The following is a 25891-nucleotide window of genomic DNA, read 5'->3' as shown; positions in this document are numbered from 1 at the left end:
AGACACTCTCTATCACTCTCTGACACTCTCTATCACTCTCAGGCACTCTCTTTCACTCTTTATCACTCTCTGACACTCTCTGACACTCTCTGCAACTCTCTATCACTCTCTGACACTCTCTGACACTCTCCATCACTCGATGACACTCTGTGACACTCTCTTTCACTCTCCGACACTCTGTGACACTCTGTGACACTCTCTGACACTCTCTGACACTCTCTATCATTCTCTATCACTCTCTGACACTCTCTGACACACTCAGACACTCTGTGACTCACTTGACACTCTCTATCACTCTCTGACACTCACTATCACTGTCTGACACTCTCTGACACTCTCTATCACTCTCTGACACTCTCTGACACTCTCCATCACTCTCTGACACTCTCTATCACTCTCTATCACTCTCTGACACTCTCTGACACTATCACTCTCCATCACTCTCTGACACTCTCTGACATTCTATATCACTCTCTATCACTCTCTGACACTCTCTGACAAACTCAGACAATCTGTGACTCACTCCGACACTCTCTATCACTCTCTGACACTCTCTATCACTCTCCATCACTCTCTGACACTCTCTGACACTCTCCATCACTCAATGACACTCTGTGACACTCTCTATCACTCTCCATCACTCTCTGACACTCTGTGACACTCTCTATCACTCTCCATCACTCTCTGACACTCTCAGACACTCGCTATCACACTCCGTATCACACGCTGACACCCAATGACACTCTCTATCACTCTCTGACACTCTATATCACTCTCTATCACTCTCTGACAATCTCTGACAATCTCAATCACTCTCTATCACTCTCTGACTCTCTCTGACACTCTCCATCAATCTCTATCACTCTCTGACACTCTCTGGCACTCTCTATCACTCTCTGACACTCTCTGACACTGTCAGACACTCTCTGACAATCACAGACAATCTCAGACACTCTCTATCACTCTCTATCACTCTCTGACACTCTCTGACACTCTCAGACACTCTCTGACAATCACAGACAATCTCAGACACTCTCTATCACTCTCTATCACTCTCTGAGACTCTCTATCACTCTCTGACACTCTCTGACATACTCTATCACTCAATGACTCTCTCTGACACTCTCTGTCACTCTCAGGCACTCTCTTTCACTCTTTATCACTCTCTGACACTCTCTGACAATCTCTGACACTCTCTATCACGCTCTGACACTCTCTATCACTCTCTATCACTCTCTGACACTCTCTGACACTCTCTGACACTCTCTGACACTCTCTGACACTCTCTGCAACTCTCTATCACTCTCTGACACTCTCTGACACTCTTCATCACTCGATGACAATCTGTGGCACTCTCTATCACTCTCCATCACTCTCTGACACTCTCTATCACTCTCTGACACTCTCTGACACTCTCTATCACTCTCTGACACTCTCTGACACTCTCCATCACTCGATGACACTCTGTGACACTCTCTATCACTCTCTGACACTCTCTATCACTCTCTGACACTCTCTGACACTCTATCACTCTCTGACACTCTCTGACACTCTCAATCACTCGATGACACTCTGTGACACTCTGTATCACTCTCTATCACTCTCTGACACTCTCTGACACTCTCCATCACTCAATGACACTCTGTGACACTCTCTATCACTCTCCATCACTCTCTGACACTCTGTGACACTCTCTATCACTCTCCATCACTCTCTGACACTCTCAGACACTCGCTATCACACTCCGTATCACTCGCTGACACCCAATGACACTCTCTATCACTCTCTGACACTCTATATCACTCTCTATCACTCTCTGACAATCTCTGACAATCTCAATCACTCTCTATCACTCTCTGACTCTCTCTGACACTCTCTATCAATCTCTATCACTCTCTGACACTCTCTGACACTCTCTATCACTCTCTGACACTCTCTGACACTCTCTGACAATCACAGACACTCTCAGACACTCTCTATCACTCTCTATCACTCTCTATCACTCTCTATCACTCTCTGACTCTCTCTGACACACTCTATCACTCAATGACTCTCTCTGACACTCTCTATCACTCTTTATCACTCTCTGACACTCTCTGACAATCTCTGACACTCTCTATCACGCTCTGACACTCTCTATCACTCTGTATCACTCTCTGACACTCTCTGACACTCTCTGACACTCTCTGACACTCTCTGCAACTCTCTATCACTCTCTGACACTCTCTGACACTCTCCATCACTCGATGACACTCTGTGACACTCTCTTTCACTCTCTGACACTCTGTGACACTCTCCGACACTCTCTGACACTCTCTATCATTCTCTATCACTCTCTGACACTCTCTGACACACTCAGACACTCTGTGACTCACTTGACACTCTCTATCACTCTCTGACACTCACTATCACTGTCTGACACTCTCTGACACTCACTATCACTCTCTATCACTCTCTGACACTCTCTGACACTATCACTCTCCATCACTCTCTGACACTCTCTGACATTCTATATCACTCTCTATCACTCTCTGACACTCTCTGACAAACTCAGACACTCTGTGACTCACTCCGACACTCTCTATCACTCTCTGACACTCTCTATCACTCTCTATCACTCTCTGACACTCTCTGACACTCTCCATCACTCAATGACACTCTGTGACACTCTCTATCACTCTCCATCACTCTCTGACACTCTGTGACACTCTCTATCACTCTCCATCACTCTCTGACACTCTCAGACACTCGCTATCACACTCCGTATCACTCGCTGACACCCAATGACACTCTCTATCACTCTCTGACACTCTATATCACTCTCTATCACTCTCTGACAATCTCTGACAATCTCAATCACTCTCTATCACTCTCTGACTCTCTCTGACACTCTCCATCAATCTCTATCACTCTCTGACACTCTCTGACACTCTCTATCACTCTCTGACACTCTCTGACACTCTCAGACACTCTCTGACAATCACAGACAATCTCAGACACTCTCTATCACTCTCTATCACTCTCCGACACTCTCTGACCCTCTCAGACACTCTCTGACAATCACAGACAATCTCAGACACTCTCTATCACTCTCTGAGACTCTCTATCAATCTCTGACACTCTCTGACACACTCTATCACTCAATGACTCTCTCTGACACTCTCTGTCACTCTCAGGCACTCTCTTTCACTCTTTATCACTCTCTGACTCTCTCTGACAATCTCTGACACTCTCTATCACGCTCTGACTCTCTCTATCATTCTCTATCACTCTCTGACACTCTCTGACACTCTCTGACACTCTCTGCAACTCTCTATCACTCTCTGACACTCTCTGACACTCTCCATCACTCGATGACACTCTGTGGCACTCTCTATCACTCTCCATCACTCTCTGACACTCTCTATCACTCTCTGACACTCTCTGACACTCTCTATCACTCTCTGACACTCTCTGACACTCTCCATCACTCGATGACACTCTGTGACACTCTCTATCACTCTCTGACACTCTCTATCACTCTCTATCACTCTCTGACACTCTATATCACTCTCTATCACTCTCTGACAATCTCTGACAATCTCAATCACTCTCTATCACTCTCTGACTCTCTCTGACACTCTCTATCAATCTCTATCACTCTCTGACACTCTCTGACACTCTCTATCACTCTCTGACACTCTCTGACAATCACAGACACTCTCAGACACTCTCTATCACTCTCTATCACTCTCTGAGACTCTCTATCACTCTCTGACTCTCTCTGACACACTCGATCACTCAATGACTCTCTCTGACACTCTCTGTCACTCTCAGGCACTCTCTTTCACTCTTTATCACTCTCTGACACTCTCTGACAATCTCTGACACTCTCTATCACGCTCTGACACTCTCTATCACTCTCTGACACTCTCTGACACTCTCTGACACTCTCTGACACTCTCTGCAACTCTCTATCACTCTCTGACACTCTCTGACACTCTCCATCACTCGATGACACTCTGTGACACTCTCTTTCACTCTCTGACACTCTGTGACACTCTCCGACACTCTCTGACACTCTCTATCATTCTCTATCACTCTCTGACACTCTCTGACACACTCAGACACTCTGTGACTCACTTGACACTCTCTATCACTCTCTGACACTCACTATCACTGTCTGACACTCTCTGACACTCTCTATCACTCTCTGACACTCTCTGACACTCTCCATCACTCGATGACACTCTGTGGCACTCTCTATCACTCTCCATCACTCTCTGAAACTCTCTATCACTCTCTGACACTCTCTGACACTCTCTATCACTCTCTGACACTCTCTGACACTCTCCATCACTCGATGACACTCTGTGACACTCTCTATCACTCTCTGACACTCACTATCACTGTCTGACACTCTCTGACACTCTCTATCACTCTCTGACACTCTCTGACACTCTCCATCACTCGATGACACTCTGTGACACTCTCTATCACTCTCCATCACTCTCTGACACTCTCTGACACACTCTGCCTCTCTCAGACACTCTCGATCACACTCCGTATCACTCTCTGACACCCAATGAAACTCTCTATCACTCTCTGACACTCTATATCACTCTCTATCACTCTCTGACACTCTCTGTCAATCTCTATCACTCTCTGACTCTCTCTGACACTCTCTATCACTCTCTATCACTCTCTGACACTCTCTGACGCTCTCTATCACTCTCGATGACGCTCTGATACTCTCTGACACACTCTGACACTCTGTATCACTCTCTGACACTCTCCATCACTCTATGACACTCTCTGACACTCTCTGTCACTCTCTGTCACCCTCTGACACTCTCTGACAACCTCTGACACTCTCTGACACTCTCTATCAGTCTCTGACACTCTCTATCACTCTCTGACACTCTCTGCCAGCCTCTGACACACTCTGACACACTCTGACACTCTCTGATACTCTCTGACACACTGTGACAATCTCTATCACTCTCTGACACTATCTGACAATCTCAGAGGCTCGCTATCACTCTTTATCACTCTCTGACTCTCTCAGACACTCTCTATCACTCTCTGACACTCACTTAAACTCTCAGACACTCTCTGTCACTCTCTGTCACTCTCTGACACACTCTATCACTCAATGACACTCTCTGACACTCTCTATCACTCTCTATCACTCTCTGACACTCTCTGACACTATCACTCTCCATCACTCTCTGGCACTCTCTCACATTCTCTATCACTCTCTATCACTCTCTGACACTCTCTGACACACTCAGACACTCTGTGACTCACTCCGACACTCTCTATCACTCTCTGACACTCTCTATCACTCTCAATCACTCTCTGACACTCTCTGACACTCTCCATCACTCAATGACACTCTGTGACACTCTCTATCACTCTCTGACACTCTCTGACACACTCTGACACACTCTGACACTCTCTGACACTCTCTATCACTCTCTGACACTCTCTGACACTCTCCGAGGCTCTCTCACACTCTCTATCACTCTCTGACACTCTCAGACACCCTCTGTCACTCTCTGTCACTCTCGGACACTCTCTATCACTCTCTGACACTCTCAGACACTCTCTGACACTCTCTGACACTCTCTGACACTCTCTGACTCTCTCTATCACTCAATGACACTCTCTGACACTCTCTATCACTCTCTGCCACTCTCTGACACTCTCCATCACTCTCTGACAGTCTCGATCACTCAATGACACTCTCTGACACTCTCTATCACTCTCTGACACTCTCTATCACTCTCCATCACTCTCTGACACTCTCTGACATTCTATATCACTCTCTATCACTCTCTGACACTCTCTGACAAACTCAGACACTTTGTGACTCACTCCGACACTCTCTATCACTCTCTGACACTCTCTATCACTCTCCATCACTCTCTGACACTCTCTGACACTCTCCATCACTCAATGACACTCTGTGACACTCTCTATCACTCTCCATCAATCTCTGACACTCTGTGACACTCTCTATCAATCTCCATCACTCTCTGACACTCTCAGACACTCGCTATCACACTCCGTATCACTCGCTGACACCCAATGACACTCTCTATCACTCTCTGACACTCTATATCACTCTCTATCACTCTCTGACAATCTCTGACAATCTCTATCACTCTCTATCACTCTCTGACTCTCTCTGACACTCTCTATCAATCTCTATCACTCTCTGACACTCTCTGACACTCTCTATCACTCTCTATCACTCTCTGACACTCTCTTACACTCTCAGACACTCTCTGACAATCACAGACACTCTCAGACACTCTCTATCACTCTCTATCACTCTCTGAGACTCTCTATCACTCTCTGACACTCTCTGACACACTCTATCACTCAATGACTCTCTCTGACACTCTCTATCACTCTCAGGCACGCTCTTTCACTCTTTCTCACTCTCTGACACTCTCTGACAATCTCTGACACTCTCTATCACGCTCTGACACTCTATATCACTCTCTATCACTCTCTGACACTCTCTGACACTCTCTGACACTCTCTGCAACTCTCTATCACTCTCTGACGCTCTCCATCACTCGATGACACTCTGTGACACTCTCTGACACTCTCTGACACTCTCTATCATTCTCTATCACTCTCTGACACTCTCTGACACACTCAGACACTCTGTGACTCACTTGACACTCTCTATCACTCTCTGACACTCACTATCACTGTCTGACACTCTCTATCACTCTCTGACACTCTCTGACATTCTCCATCACTCGATGACACTCTGTGGCACTCTCTATCACTCTCCATCACTCTCTGAAACTCTCTATCACTCTCTGACACTCTCTGACACTCTCTGACACTCTCCATCACTCGATGACACTCTGTGACACTCTCTATCACTCTCTGACACTCACTATCACTGTCTGACACTCTCTGACACTCTCTATCACTCTCTGACACTCTCTGACACTCTCCATCACCCGATGACAGTCTGTGACACTCTCTATCACTCCCCATCACTCTCTGACACTCTCTGACACACTCTGCCACTCTCAGACACTCTCGATCACACCCCGTATCACTCTCTGACACCCAATGACACTCTCTATCACTCTCTGACACTCTATATCACTCTCTATCACTCTCTGACACTCTCTGTCACTCTCTATCACTCTCTGACACTCTCTGACACTCTCTGACACTCTCTGACACTCTCTGCAACTCTCTATCACTCTCTGACACTCTCTGACACTCTCCATCACTCGATGACACTCTGTGACACTCTCTTTCACTCTCTGACACTCTGTGACACTCTCCGACACTCTCTGACACTCTCTATCATTCTCTATCACTCTCTGACACTCTCTGACACACTCAGACACTCTGTGACTCACTTGACACTCTCTATCACTCTCTGACACTCACTATCACTGTCTGACACTCTCTGACACTCTCTATCACTCTCTGACACTCTCTGACACTCTCCATCACTCGATGACACTCTGTGGCACTCTCTATCACTCTCCATCACTCTCTGAAACTCTCTATCACTCTCTGACACTCTCTGACACTCTCTATCACTCTCTGACACTCTCTGACACTCTCCATCACTCGATGACACTCTGTGACACTCTCTATCACTCTCTGACACTCACTATCACTGTCTGACACTCTCTGACACTCTCTATCACTCTCTGACACTCTCCATCACTCGATGACACTCTGTGACACTCTCTATCACTCTCCATCACTCTCTGACACTCTCTGACACACTCTGCCACTCTCAGACACTCTCGATCACACTCCGTATCACTCTCTGACACCCAATGACACTCTCTATCACTCTCTGACACTCTATATCACTCCCTATCACTCTCTGACACTCTCTGTCAATCTCTATCACTCTCTGACTCTCTCTGACACTCTCTATCACTCTCTATCACTCTCTGACACTCACTGACGCTCTCTATCACTCTCGATGACGCTCTGATACTCTCTGACACACTCTGACACTCTGTATCACTGTCTGACACTCTCCATCACTCTATGACACTCTCTGACACTCTCTATCACTCTCTGTCACCCTCTGACACTCTCTGACAACCTCTGACACTCTCTGACACTCTCTTTCAGTCTCTGACACTCTCTATCACTCTCTGACACTCTCTGCCAGCCTCTGACACACTCTGACACACTCTGACACTCTCTGATACTCTCTGACACACTGTGACAATCTCTATCACTCTCTGACACTATCTGACAATCTCAGAGGCTCGCTATCACTCTTTATCACTCTCTGACACTCTCAGACACTCTCTATCACTCTCTGACACTCACTTACACTCTCAGACACTCTCTGTCACTCTCTGTCACTCTCTGACACACTCTATCACTCAATGACACTCTCTGACACTCTCTATCACTCTCTATCACTCTCTGACACTCTCTGACACTATCACTCTCCATCACTCTCTGACACTCTCTCACATTCTCTATCACTCTCTATCACTCTCTGACACTCTCTGACACACTCAGACACTCTGTGACTCACTCCGACACTCTCTATCACTCTCTGACACTCTCTATCACTCTCTATCACTCTCTGACACTCTGTGACACTCTCCATCACTCAATGACACTCTGTGACACTCTCTATCACTCTCTGACACTCTCTGACACACTCTGACACTCTCTGACACTCTCTATCACTCTCTGACACTCTGACACTCTCAGAGGCTCTCTCACACTCTCTATCACTCTCTGACACTCTCAGACACCCTCTGTCACTCTCTGTCACTCTCAGACACTCTCTATCACTCTCTGACACTCTCAGACACTCTCTATCACTCTCTGACACTCTCAGACACTCTCTGACACTCTCTGACACTCTCTGACTCTCTCTATCACTCAATGACACTCTCTGACACTCTCTATCAATCTCTGACACTCTCTGCCACTCTCTGACACTCTCCATCACTCTCTGACACTCTCTATCACTCTCTGACACTCTCTGACACACTCTATCACTCAATGACACTCTCTGACACGCTCTATCACTCTCTGACAGTCTCGATCACTCTCTGACACTCTCTGACACACTCTATCACTCAATGACACTCTCTGACACGCTCTATCACTCTCTGACATTCTATATCACTCTCTATCACTCTCTGACACTCTCTGACAAACTCAGACACTTTGTGACTCACTCCGACACTCTCTATCACTCTCTGACACTCTCTATCACTCTCCATCACTCTCTGACACTCTCTGACACTCTCCATCACTCAATGACACTCTGTGACACTCTCTGACACTCTCTATCACTCTCTATCACTCTCTGACACTCTCTGACACTCTCAGACACTCTCTGACAATCACAGACACTCTCAGACACTCTCTATCACTCTCTATCACTCTCTGAGACTCTCTATCACTCTCTGACACTCTCTGACACACTCTAACACTCAATGACTCTCTCTGACACTCTCTATCACTCTCAGGCACTCTCTTTCACTCTTTCTCACTCTCTGACACTCTCTGACACTCTCTATCACGCTCTGACACTCTCTATCACTCTTTATCACTCTCTGACACTCTCTGACACTCTCTGCAACTCTCTATCAGTCTCTGACACTCTCTGACACTCTCCATCACTCGATGACACTCTGTGACACTCTCTATCACTCTCTGACACTCTGTGACACTCTCTGACACTCTCTGACACTCTCTATCATTCTCTATCACTCTCTGACACACTCATACACTCTGTGACTCACTTGACACTCTCTATCACTCTCTGACACTCACTATCACTGTCTGACACTCTCTGACACTCTCTATCACTCTCTGACACTCTCTGACATTCTCCATCACTCGATGACACTCTGTGGCACTCTCTATCACTCTCCATCACTCTCTGACACTCTCTATCACTCTCTGACACTCTCTGACACTCTCTGACACTCTATCACTCTCTGACACTCTCTGACACTCTCCATCACTCGATGACACTCTGTGACACTCTCTATCACTCTCTGACACTCACTATCACTGTCTGACACTCTCTGACACTCTCTATCACTCTCTGACACTCTCCATCACTCGATGACACTCTGTGACACTCTCTATCACTCTCCATCACTCTCTGACACTCTCTGACACACTCTGCCACGCTCAGACACTCTCGATCACACTCCGTATCACTCTCTGACACCCAATGACACTCTCTATCACTCTCTGACACTCTATATCACTCCCTATCACTCTCTGACACTCTCTGTCAATCTCTATCACTCTCTGACTCTCTCTGACACTCTCTATCACTCTCTATCACTCTCTGACACTCACTGACGCTCTCTATCACTCTCGATGACGCTCTGATACTCTCTGACACACTCTGACACTCTGTATCACTGTCTGACACTCTCCATCACTCTATGACACTCTCTGACACTCTCTATCACTCTCTGTCACCCTCTGACACTCTCTGACAACCTCTGACACTCTCTGACACTCTCTTTCAGTCTCTGACACTCTCTATCACTCTCTGACACTCTCTGCCAGCCTCTGACACACTCTGACACACTCTGACACTCTCTGATACTCTCTGACACACTGTGACAATCTCTATCACTCTCTGACACTATCTGACAATCTCAGAGGCTCGCTATCACTCTTTATCACTCTCTGACACTCTCAGACACTCTCTATCACTCTCTGACACTCACTTACACTCTCAGACACTCTCTGTCACTCTCTGTCACTCTCTGACACACTCTATCACTCAATGACACTCTCTGACACTCTCTATCACTCTCTATCACTCTCTGACACTCTCTGACACTATCACTCTCCATCACTCTCTGACACTCTCTCACATTCTCTATCACTCTCTATCACTCTCTGACACTCTCTGACACACTCAGACACTCTGTGACTCACTCCGACACTCTCTATCACTCTCTGACACTCTCTATCACTCTCTATCACTCTCTGACACTCTGTGACACTCTCCATCACTCAATGACACTCTGTGACACTCTCTATCACTCTCTGACACTCTCTGACACACTCTGACACTCTCTGACACTCTCTATCACTCTCTGACACTCTCTGACACTCTCAGAGGCTCTCTCACACTCTCTATCACTCTCTGACACTCTCAGACACCCTCTGTCACTCTCTGTCACTCTCAGACACTCTCTATCACTCTCTGACACTCTCAGACACTCTCTATCACTCTCTGACACTCTCAGACACTCTCTGACACTCTCTGACACTCTCTGACTCTCTCTATCACTCAATGACACTCTCTGACACTCTCTATCAATCTCTGACACTCTCTGCCACTCTCTGACACTCTCCATCACTCTCTGACACTCTCTATCACTCTCTGACACTCTCTGACACACTCTATCACTCAATGACACTCTCTGACACGCTCTATCACTCTCTGACAGTCTCGATCACTCTCTGACACTCTATCACTCAATGACACTCTCTGACACGCTCTATCACTCTCTGACATTCTATATCACTCTCTATCACTCTCTGACACTCTCTGACAAACTCAGACACTTTGTGACTCACTCCGACACTCTCTATCACTCTCTGACACTCTCTATCACTCTCCATCACTCTCTGACACTCTCTGACACTCTCTGACACTCTCCATCACCCAATGACACTCTGTGACACTCTCTGACACTCTCTATCACTCTCTATCACTCTCTGACACTCTCTGACACTCTCAGACACTCTCTGACAATCACAGACACTCTCAGACACTCTCTATCACTCTCTGAGACTCTCTATCACTCTCTGACACTCTCTGACACACTCTAACACTCAATGAATCTCTCTGACACTCTCTATCACTCTCAGGCACTCTCTTTCACTCTTTCTCACTCTCTGACACTCTCTGACAATCTCTGACACTCTCTATCACGCTCTGACACTCTCTATCACTCTTTATCACTCTCTGACACTCTCTGACACTCTCTGACACTCTCTGCAACTCTCTATCAGTCTCTGACACTCTCTGACACTCTCCATCACTCGATGACACTCTGTGACACTCTCTATCACTCTCTGACACTCTGTGACACTCTCTGACACTCTCTGACACTCTCTATCATTCTCTATCACTCTCTGACACACTCATACACTCTGTGACTCACTTGACACTCTCTATCACTCTCTGACACTCACTATCACTGTCTGACACTCTCTGACACTCTCTATCACTCTCTGACACTCTCTGACATTCTCCATCACTCGATGACACTCTGTGGCACTCTCTATCACTCTCCATCACTCTCTGACACTCTCTATCACTCTCTGACACTCTCTGACACTCTCTGACACTCTATCACTCTCTGACACTCTCTGACACTCTCCATCACTCGATGACACTCTGTGACACTCTCTATCACTCTCTGACACTCACTATCACTGTCTGACACTCTCTGACACTCTCTATCACTCTCTGACACTCTCCATCACTCGATGACACTCTGTGACACTCTCTATCACTCTCCATCACTCTCTGACACTCTCTGACACACTCTGCCACTCTCAGACACTCTCGATCACACTCCGTATCACTCTCTGACACCCAATGACACTCTCTATCACTCTCTGACACTCTATATCACTCCCTATCACTCTCTGACACTCTCTGTCAATCTCTATCACTCTCTGACTCTCTCTGACACTCTCTATCACTCTCTATCACTCTCTGACACTCACTGACGCTCTCTATCACTCTCGATGACGCTCTGATACTCTCTGACACACTCTGACACTCTGTATCACTGTCTGACACTCTCCATCACTCTATGACACTCTCTGACACTCTCTATCACTCTCTGTCACCCTCTGACACTCTCTGACAACCTCTGACACTCTCTGACACTCTCTTTCAGTCTCTGACACTCTCTATCACTCTCTGACACTCTCTGCCAGCCTCTGACACACTCTGACACACTCTGACACTCTCTGATACTCTCTGACACACTGTGACAATCTCTATCACTCTCTGACACTATCTGACAATCTCAGAGGCTCGCTATCACTCTTTATCACTCTCTGACACTCTCAGACACTCTCTATCACTCTCTGACACTCACTTACACTCTCAGACACTCTCTGTCACTCTCTGTCACTCTCTGACACACTCTATCACTCAATGACACTCTCTGACACTCTCTATCACTCTCTATCACTCTCTGACACTCTCTGACACTATCACTCTCCATCACTCTCTGACACTCTCTCACATTCTCTATCACTCTCTATCACTCTCTGACACTCTCTGACACACTCAGACATTCTGTGACTCACTCCGACACTCTCTATCACTCTCTGACACTCTCTATCACTCTCTATCACTCTCTGACACTCTCTGACACTCTCCATCACTCAATGACACTCTGTGACACTCTCTATCACTCTCTGACACTCTCTGACACACTCTGACACTCTCTGACACTCTCTATCACTCTCTGACACTCTCTGACACTCTCAGAGGCTCTCTCACACTCTCTATCACTCTCTGACACTCTCAGACACCCTCTGTCACTCTCTGTCACTCTCAGACACTCTCTATCACTCTCTGACACTCTCAGACACTCTCTATCACTCTCTGACACTCTCTGACACTCTCAGACACTCTCTGACACTCTCTGACACTCTCTGACTCTCTCTATCACTCAATGACACTCCCTGACACTCTCTATCAATCTCTGACACTCTCTGCCACTCTCTGACACTCTCCATCACTCTCTGACACTCTCTATCACTCTCTGACACTCTCTGACACACTCTATCACTCAATGACACTCTCTGACACGCTCTATCACTCTCTGACTGTCTCGAACACTCTCTGACACTCTCTGACACACTCTATCACTCAATGACACTCTCTGACACGCTCTATCACTCTCTGACATTCTATATCACTCTCTATCACTCTCTGACACTCTCTGACAAACTCAGACACTTTGTGACTCACTCCGACACTCTCTATCACTCTCTGACACTCTCTATCACTCTCCATCACTCTCTGACACTCTCTGACACTCTCCATCACTCAATGACACTCTGTGACACTCTCTGACACTCTCTATCACTCTCTATCACTCTCTGACACTCTCTGACACTCTCAGACACTCTCTGACAATCACAGACACTCTCAGACACTCTCTATCACTTTCTATCACTCTCTGAGACTCTCTATCACTCTCTGACACTCTCTGACACACTCTATCACTCAATGACTCTCTCTGACACTCTCTATCACTCTCAGGCACTCTCTTTCACTCTTTCTCACTCTCTGACACTCTCTGACAATCTCTGACACTCTCTATCACGCTCTGACACTCTCTATCACTCTTTATCACTCTCTGACACTCTCTGACACTCTCTGACACTCTCTGCAACTCTCTATCAGTCTCTGACACTCTCTGACACTCTCCATCACTCGATGACACTCTGTGACACTCTCTATCACTCTCTGACACTCTGTGACACTCTCTGACACTCTCTGACACTCTCTATCATTCTCTATCACTCTCTGACACACTCATACACTCTGTGACTCACTTGACACTCTCTATCACTCTCTGACACTCACTATCACTGTCTGACACTCTCTGACACTCTCTATCACTCTCTGACACTCTCTGACATTCTCCATCACTCGATGACACTCTGTGGCACTCTCTATCACTCTCCATCACTCTCTGACACTCTCTATCACTCTCTGACACTCTCTGACACTCTCTGACACTCTATCACTCTCTGACACTCTCTGACACTCTCCATCACTCGATGACACTCTGTGACACTCTCTATCACTCTCTGACACTCACTATCACTGTCTGACACTCTCTGACACTCTCTATCACTCTCTGACACTCTCTGACACTCTCCATCACTCGATGACAGTCTGTGACACTCTCTATCACTCCCCATCACTCTCTGACACTCTCTGACACACTCTGCCACTCTGAGACACTCTCGATCACACTCCGTATCACTCTCTGACACCCAATGACACTCTCTATCACTCTCTGACACTCTATATCACTCTCTATCACTCTCTGACACTCTCTGTCAATCTCCATCACTCTCTGACTCTCTCTGACACTCTCTATCACTCTCTATCACTCTCTGACACTCTCTGACGCTCTCTATCACTCTCGATGACGCTCTGACACTCTCTGACACTCTCTGACACTCTGTATCACTCTCTGACACTCTCCATCACTCTATGACACTCTCTGACACTCTCTATCCCTCTCTGTCACCCTCTGACACTCTCTGACAACCTCTGACACTCTCTGACACTCTCTATCAGTCTCTGACACTCTCTATCACTCTCTGACACTCTCTGCCAGCCTCTGACACACTCTGACACACTCTGACACTCTCTGATACTCTCTGACACACTGTGACAATCTCTATCACTCTCTGACACTATCTGACAATCTCAGAGGCTCTCTATCACTCTTTATCACTCTCTGACACTCTCAGACACTCTCTATCACTCTCTGACACTCACTTACACTCTCAGACACTCTCTGTCACTCTCTGTCACTCTCAGACACTCTCTATCACTCAATGACACTCTGTGACAGCCTCTATCACTCTCTGACACTCTGTATCACTTTCTGACTCTCTCTATCACTCTCTGACACTCTCTATCACTCAATGACACTCTCTGACACTCTCTATCACTCTCTGACACTCTCTGACACTCTCTATCACTCTTTATCACTCTCTGACACTCTCTGACACTCTCTGACAATCACAGACCCTCTCAGACACTCTCCATCACTCTCTATCACTCTCTGACACTCTCTGACACTCTCTGTCACTCAATGACACTCTGTGACAGTCTCTATCACTCTCTGACACTCTCTGACACAATCAGACACTCTGACGCTCTCTATCACTCTATGACACTCTCTATCACTCTCTGACACTCTCTATCACTCAATGACACTCTCTGACAATCTCTATCACTCTCTGACACTCTCTGACACTCTCTGACACTCTCTGTCTCTCTTTGTCACTCTCTATCATTCTCTGACACTCTCTATCACTCTCTGACAGTCTCGATCGCTCTCTGACACTCTCTGACACACTCTATCACTCAATGACACTCTCTGACACTCTCTATCACTCTCTGACATTCTCTATCACTTTCTATCACTCTCTGACACTCTCTGACATTCTCCATCACTCAATGACACCCTTTGTCACACTCTGTCACTCTCAGACACTCTCAGACACTCTCTATCACTCTCTGACACTCTCTATCACTCAATGACACTCTCTGAAACTCTCTATCACTCTCTGACACTCTCTGCCACTCTCTGACACTCTCCATCGCTCTCTGACAGTGTCGATCACTCTCTGACACTCTCTGACACACTCTATCACTCAATGACACACTCTGACACTCTCTATCACTCTCTGACACTCTCTATCACTCTCTATCACTCTCTGACACCCTCTGACAATATCACTCTCCATCACTCTCTGACACTCTCTGACATTCTCTATCACTCTCTATCACTTTCTGACACTCTGTAACACACTCAGACACTCTGTGACTCACTCTGACACTCTCTATCACTCTCTGACACTCTCCATCACTCTCTATCACTCTCTGACACTCTCTGACACTCTCCATCACTCAATGACACTCTGTGACACTCTCTATCACTCTCCATCACTCTCTGACTCTCTCTGACACTCTCTATCACTCTCTATCACTCAATGACACTCTGTGACACTCTCTATCACTCTCTGACACTCTCTGACACTCTCTGACACTCTCAGACACTCTCTGTCACTCTTTGTCACTCTCTAACACTCTCTGACACTCTCTGACACTCTCAGACACTCTCTGACAATCACAGACACTCTCAGACACTCTTTATCACTCTCTGTCACTCTCTGACACTCTCTATCACTCTCTGACAGTCTCGATCGCTCTCTGACACTCTCTGACACACTCTATCACTCAATGACACTCTCTGACACTCTCTGTCACTCTTTGTCACTCTCTAACACTCTCTGACACTCTCTGACACTCTCAGACACTCTCTGACAATCACAGACACTCTCAGACACTCTTTATCACTCTCTGTCACTCTCTGTCACTCTCAGACACTCTCAGACACTCTCTATCACTCTCTGACACTCTCTATCACTCAATGACACTCTCTGACACTCTCTATCACTCTCTGACACTCTCTGCCACTCTCTGACACTCTCCATCGCTCTCTGACAGTCTCGATCACTCTCTGACACTCTCTGACACACTCTATCACTCAATGACACACTCTGACACTCTCTATCACTCTCTGACACTCTCTATCACTCTCTGACACCCTCTGACAATATCACTCTCCATCACTCTCTATCACTCTCTGACTCTCTCTGACACTCTCGATCACTCTCTATCACTCTCTGACACACTCTGACACTCTCTATCACTCAATGACACTCTCTATCACACTCTATCACTCTCTGACACTCTCTGACACAATCAGACACTCTGTGACACACTCTGACACTCTCTATCACTCTATGCCACTCTCTGACGCTCTCTATCACTCTCTATCACTCTCTGACACTCTCTACCACTCTCTGACACTCTCTGACACCCTCTGACACACTCTGACACTCTCTGACACTCTCTATCATTCTCTGACACTCTCTGACACTCTCTGACACTCAATGACACTCTGTGACACTCTCTATCACTCTCTGATACTCTCTGACACAATCAGACACTCTGTGACACTCTCTGACACTCTCTATCACTCTGACACTCTCTGACGCTCTCCATCACTCTCTATTACGCTCTGACACTCTCTGACACACTCTGACACTCTCTATCACTCTGTGACACTCTCCATCACTCTAGGACACTCTCTGACACTCTCTATCACTCTCTATCACTCTCTGACACACTCTGACAATCACAGACACTCTCAGACACTCTCTATCACTCTCTATCACTCTTTATCACTCTCTGACACTCTCTGACACTCTCTGACAATCACAGACACTCTCAGACACTCTCTATCACTCTCTATCACTCTCTGACACTCTCTGACACTCTCTGTCACTCAATGACACTCTGTGACAGTCTCTATCACTCTCTGACACTCTCTGACACAATCAGACACTCTGTGACACACTCTGACACTCTCTATCACTCTATGACACTCTCTATCACTCTCTGACACTCTCTATCACTCTCTGACACTCTCAGACACTCTCTGTCACTCTTTGTCTCTCTCTAACACTCTCTGGCACTCTCTGACACTCTCAGACATTCTCTGACAATCACAGACACTCTCAGACACTCTTTATCACTCTCTATCACTCTCTGACACTCTCTATCACTCTCTGACAGTCTCGATCGCTCTCTGACACTCTCTGACACACTCTATCACTCAATGACACTCTCTGACACTCTCTATCACTCTCTGACACTCTCTATCACTTTCTATCACTCTCTGACACTCTCTGACATTCTCCATCACTCAATGACACTCTGTGACACTCTATATCACTCTCTGACACTCTCTGACACTCTCTGACACTCTCTGACACACTCTGACACTCTCTGACACTCTCTCTCACTCTCTGACACTCTCTGACACTCTCTCTCACTCTCTGACACTCTCTGACACTCTCAGAGGCTCTCTAACACTCTCTATCACTCTCTGACACTCTCAGACACCCTCTGTCACTCTCTGTCACTCTCAGACACTCTCAGACACTCTCTATCACTCTCTGACACTCTCTATCACTCAATGACACTCTCTGACACTCTCTATCACTCTCTGACACTCTCTGCCACTCTCTGACACTCTCCATCGCTCTCTGACAGTCTCGATCACTCTGACACTCTCTGACACACTCTATCACTCAATGACACACTCTGACACTCTCTATCACTCTCTGACACTCTCTATCACTCTCTATCACTCTCTGACACCCTCTGACAATATCACTCTCCATCACTCTCTGACACTCTGACATTCTCTATCACTCTCTATCACTTTCTGACACTCTCTAACACACTCAGACACTCTGTGACTCACTCTGACACTCTCTATCACTCTCTGACACTCTCCATCACTCTCTATCACTCTCTGACACTCTCTGACACTCTCCATCACTCAATGACACTCTGTGACACTCTCTATCACTCAATGACACTCTGTAACACTCTGTGACACTCTCTATCACTCTCTATCACTCTCTGACTCTCTCTGACACTCTCTATCACTCTCTATCACTCTCTGACACTCTCTGACACTCTCTATCACTCAATGACACTCTGTGACACTCTCTATCACTCTCTATCACTCTCTGACACTCTCTATCACTCAATGACACTCTCTGACACTCTCTATCACTCTCTGACACTCTCTGACACTCTCAGACACTCTCTATCACTCTTTATCACTCTCTGACACTCTCTGACACTCTCTGACAATCACAGACACTCTCAGACACTCTCTATCACTCTCTATCACTCTTTATCACTCTCTGACACTCTCTGACACTCTCTGACAATCACAGACACTCTCAGACACTCTCTATCACTCTCTATCACTCTCTGACACTCTCTGACACTCTCTGTCACTCAATGACACTCTGTGACAGTCTCTATCACTCTCTGACACTCTCTGACACAATCAGACACTCTGTGACACACTCTGACACTCTCTATCACTCTCTGACACTCTCTATCACTCTCTGACACTCTCAGACACTCTCTGTCACTCTTTGTCACTCTCTAACACTCTCTGACACTCTCAGACACTCTCTGACAATCACAGACACTCTCAGACACTCTTTATCACTCTCTATCACTCTCTGACACTCTCTATCACTCTCTGACAGTCTCGATCGCTCTCTGACACTCTCTGACACACTCTATCACTCAATGACACTCTCTGACACTCTCTATCACTCTCTGACACTCTCTATCACTTTCTATCACTCTCTGACACTCTCTGACATTCTCCATCACTCAATGACACTCTGTGACACTCTCTATCACTCTCTGACACTCTCTGACACTCTCTGACACTCTCTGACACACTCTGACACTCTCTGACACTCTCTCTCACTCTCTGACACTCTCTGACACTCTCAGAGGCTCTCGAACAGTCTCTATCACTCTCTGACACTCTCAGACACCCTCTGTCACTCTCTGTCACTCTCAGACACTCTCAGACACTCTCTATCACTCTCTGACACTCTCTATCACTCAATGACACTCTCTGACACTCTCTATCACTCTCTGACACTCTCTGCCACTCTCTGACACTCTCCATCGCTCTCTGACAGTCTCAATCACTCTCTGACACTCTCTGACACACTCTATCACTCAATGACACACTCTGACACTCTCTATCACTCTCTGACACTCTCTATCGCTCTCTGACACCCTCTGACAATATCACTCTCCATCACTCTCTGACACTCTCTGACATTCTCTATCACTCTCTATCACTTTCTGACACTCTCTAACACACTCAGACACTCTGTGACTCACTCTGACACTCTCAATCACTCTCTGACACTCTCCATCACTCTCTATCACTCTCTGACACTCTCTGACACTCTCCATCACTCAATGACACTCTGTGACACTCTATATCACTCTCCATCACTCTCTGACACTCTGTGACACTCTCTATCACTCTCTATCACTCTCTGACTCTCTCTGACACTCTCTATCACTCTCTATCACTCTCTGACACTCTCTGACACTCCCTATCACTCAATGACACTCTGTGACACTCTCTATCACTCTCTATCACTCTCTGACACTCTCTGACACTCTCTATCACTCAATGACACTCTGTGACACTCTCTATCGCTCTCTATCACTCTCTGACACTCTCTATCACTCAATGACACTCTCTGCCACTCTCTATCACTCTCTGACACTCTCTGACACTCTCAGACACTCTCTATCACTCTTTATCACTCTCTGACACTCTCTGACACTCTCTGACAATCACAGACACTCTCAGACACTCTCTATCACTCTCTATCACTCTCTGACACTCTCTGACACTCTCTGTCACTCAATGACACTCTGTGACAGTCTCTATCACTCTCTGACACTCTCTGACACAATCAGACACTCTGTGACACACTCTGACACTCTCTATCACTCTATGACACTCTCTATCACTCTCTGACACTCTCTATCACTCAATGACACTCTCTGACAATCTCTATCACTCTCTGACACTCTCTGACACTCTCTGACACTCTCAGACACTCTCTGTCACTCTTTGTCACTCTCTAACACTCTCTGACACTCTCTGACACTCTCAGACACTCTCTAACAATCACAGACACTCTCAGACACTCTTTGTCACTCTCTATCACTTTCTGACACTCTCTATCACTCTCTGACAGTCTCGATCGCTCTCTGACACTCTCTGACACACTCTATCACTCAATGACACTCTCTGACACTCTCTATCACTCTCTGACACTCTCTATCACTTTCTATCACTCTCTGACACTCTCTGACATTCTCCATCACTCAATGACACTCTGTGACACTCTCTATCACTCTCTGACACTCTCTGACACTCTCTGACACACTCTGACACACTCTGACACTCTCTGACACTCTCTCTCACTCTCTGACACTCTCTGACACTCTCAGAGGCTCTCTAACACTCTCTATCAATCTCTGACACTCTCAGACACCCTCTGTCACTCTCTGTCACTCTCAGACACTCTCAGACACTCTCTATCACTCTCTGACACTCTCTATCACTCAATGACACTCTCTGACACTCTCTACCACTCTCTGACACTCTCTGCCACTCTCTGACACTCTCCATCGCTCTCTGACAGTCTCGATCACTCTCTGACACTCTCTGACACACTCTCACTCAATGACACACTCTGACACTCTCTATCACTCTCTGACACTCTCTATCACTCTCTATCAATCTCTGACACCCTCTGACAATATCACTCTACATCACTCTCTGACACTCTCTGACATTCTCTATCACTCTCTATCACTTTCTGACACTCTCTAACACACTCAGACACTCTGTGACTCACTCTGACACTCTCTATCACTCTCTGACACTCTCCATCACTCTCTATCACTCTCTGACACTCTCTGACACTCTCCATCACTCAATGACACTCTGTGACACTCTCTATCACTCTCCATCACTCTCTGACACTCTGTGACACTCTCTATCACTCTCTATCACTCTCTGACTCTCTCTGACACTCGCTATCACTCTCTATCACTCTCTGACACTCTCTGACACTCTCTATCACTCAATGACACTCTGTGACACTCTCTATCACTCTCTATCACTCTCTGACACTCTCTATCACTCAATGACACTCTGTGACACTCTCTATCGCTCTCTATCACTCTCTGACACTCTCTATCACTCAATGACACTCTCTGACACTCTCTATCACTCTCTGACACTCTCTGACACTCTCAGACACTCTCTATCACTCTTTATCACTCTCTGACACTCTCTGACACTCTCTGACAATCACAGACACTCTCAGACACTCTCTATCACTCTCTATCACTCTCTGACACTCTCTGACACTCTCTGTCACTCAATGACACTCTGTGACAGTCTCTATCACTCTCTGACACTCTCTGACACAATCAGACACTCTGTGACACACTCTGACACTCTCTATCACTCTATGACACTCTCTATCACTCTCTGACACTCTCTATCACTCAATGACACTCTCTGACAATCTCTATCACTCTCTGACACTCTCTGACACTCTCTGACACTCTCAGACACTCTCTGTCACTCTTTGTCACTCTCTAACACTCTCTCACACGCTCTGACACTCTCAGACACTCTCTGACAATCACAAACACTCTCAGACACTCTTTATCACTCTCTATCACTCTCTGACACTCTCTATCACTCTCTGACAGTCTCGATCGCTCTCTGACACTCTCTGACACACTCTATCACTCAATGACACTCTCTGACACTCTCTATCACTCTCTGACACTCTCTATCACTTTCTATCACTCTCTGACACTCTCTGACATTCTCCATCACTCAATGACACTCTGTGGCATACTCTATCACTCAATGACACACTCTGACACTCTCTATCACTCTCTGACACTCTCTATCACTCTCTATCACTCTCTGACACCCTCTGACAATATAACTCTCCATCACTCTCTGACACTCTCTGACATTCTCTATCACTCTCTATCACTTTCTGACACTCTCTAACACACTCAGACACTCTGTGACTCACTCTGACACTCTCTATCACTCTCTGACACTCTCCATCACTCTCTATCACTCTCTGACACTCTCCATCACTCAATGACACTCTGTGACACTCTCTATCACTCTCCATCACTCTCTGACACTCTGTGACACTCTCTATCACTCTCTGACTCTCTCTGACACTCTCTATCACTCTCTATCACTCTCTGACACTCTCTGACACTCTCTATCACTCAATGACACTCTGTGACACTCTCTGTCACTCTCTGACACTCTCTGACACTCTCTGACACACTCTGACACACTCTGACACTCTCTGACACTCTCTCTCACTCTCTGACACTCTCTGACACTCTCAGAGGCACTCTAACACTCTCTATCACTCTCTGTCACTCTCAGACACCTTCTGTCACTCTCTGTCACTCTCAGACACTCTCAGACACTCTCTATCACTCTCTGACACTCTCTATCACTCAATGAAACTCTATGACACTCTCTATCACTCTCTGACACTCTCTGCCACTCTCTGACACTCTCCATCGCTCTCTGACAGTCTTGATCACTCAATGACACACTCTGACACTCTCTATCACTCTCTGACACTCTCTATCACTCTCTATCACTCTCTGACACCCTCTGACAATATCACTCTCCATCACTCTCTGACACTCTCTGACATTCTCTATCACTCTCTATCACTTTCTGACACTCTCTGACACACTCAGACACTCTGTGACTCACTCTGACACTCTCTGTCACTCTCTGACACTCTCCATCACTCTCTATCACTCTCTGACACTCTCTGAGACTCTCCATCACTCAATGACACTCTGTGACACTCTCTATCACTCTCTATCACTCTCTGACTCTCTCTGACACTCTCTATCACTCTCTATCACTCTCTGACACTCTCTGACACTCTCTATCACTCAATGACACTCTGTGACACTCTCTATCACTCTCTGACAATCTGTGACACAATGAGACACTCTGTGACACACTCTGACGCTCTCTCTCACTCTATGACACTCTATGACGCTCTCTATCACTCTCCATTACGCTCTGACACGCTTTGACACACTCTGACACTCTCTATCACTCTCTGACACCCTCCATCACTCTTTGACACTCTCTGACACTCTCTAGCACTCTCTATCACTCTCTGACACACTCTGACAACCTCTGACACACTCTGACACACTCTGACGCTCTCTGACACTCTCTGACACTCTCTTTCACTCTCTGACACTCTGTGACACACTCTGACACTCTCTGACACTCTCTATCACTCTGTGACACTCTCTATCACTCTCAGAGGCTCTCTAACACTCTCTATCACTCTCTGTCACTCGCAGACGCTCTGTGACTCACTCAGACACTCTGTGACTCACTCTGACACTCTCTATCACTCTCTGACACTCTCTATCACTCTCTATCACTCTCTGACACTCTCTGACACTCTCCATCACTCAATGACACTCTGTGACACTCTCTATCACTCTCTGACACTCTCTGACACACTCTGACACTCTCTGACAATCTCTATCACTCTCACACTCTCTGACACTCTCAGAGGCTCTCTAACACTCTCTGACACACTCAGACACCCTCTGTCACTCTCTGTCACTCTCAGACACTCTCAGACACTCTCTATCACTCTCTGACACTCTCTATCACTCAATGACACTCTCTGTCACTCTCTGACACTCTCTATCGCTCTCTGACAGTCTCGATCACTCTCTGACACTCTCTGACACACTCTATCACTCAATGACACTCTCTGACACTCTCTATCACTCTCTGACACTCTCTATCACTCTCTATCACTCTCTGACACTCTCTGACACTATCACTCTCCATCACTCTCTGACACTCTCTGACACTCTCTGACACTCTCTATCACTCTCGATCACTCTCTGACACTCTCTGACACTCTCCATCGCTCTCTGACAGTCTTGATCACTCTCTGACACTCTCTATCACTCTCTGTCACTCTCAGACACCTTCTGTCACTCTCTGTCACTCTCAGAAACTCTCAGACACTCTCTATCACTCTCTGACACTCTCTATCACTCAATGAAACTCTATGACACTCTCTATCACTCTCTGACACTCTCTGCCACTCTCCATCGCTCTCTGACAGTCTTGATCACTCTCTGACACTCTCTATCACTCTCTGTCACTCTCAGACACCTTCTGTCACTCTCTGTCACTCTCAGACACTCTCAGACACTCTCTATCACTCTCTGACACTCTCTATCACTCAATGAAACTCTATGACACTCTCTATCACTCTCTGACACTCTCTGCCACTCTCTGACACTCTCCATCGCTCTCTGACAGTCTTGATCACTCTCTGACACTCTCTGACACACTCTATCACTCAATGACACACTCTGACACTCTCTATCACTCTCTGACACTCTCTATCACTCTCTATCACTCTCTGACACCCTCTGACAATATCACTCTCCATCACTCTCTGACACTCTCTGACATTCTCTATCACTCTCTATCACTTTCTGACACTCTCTGACACACTCAGACACTCTGTGACTCACTCTGACACTCTCTGT

This window comes from Heterodontus francisci, chromosome 28 (genome assembly GCF_036365525.1).
Source record: "Heterodontus francisci isolate sHetFra1 chromosome 28, sHetFra1.hap1, whole genome shotgun sequence".
NCBI lineage: Eukaryota > Metazoa > Chordata > Chondrichthyes > Heterodontiformes > Heterodontidae > Heterodontus > Heterodontus francisci.
This window is presented reverse-complemented; position numbering follows the sequence as displayed.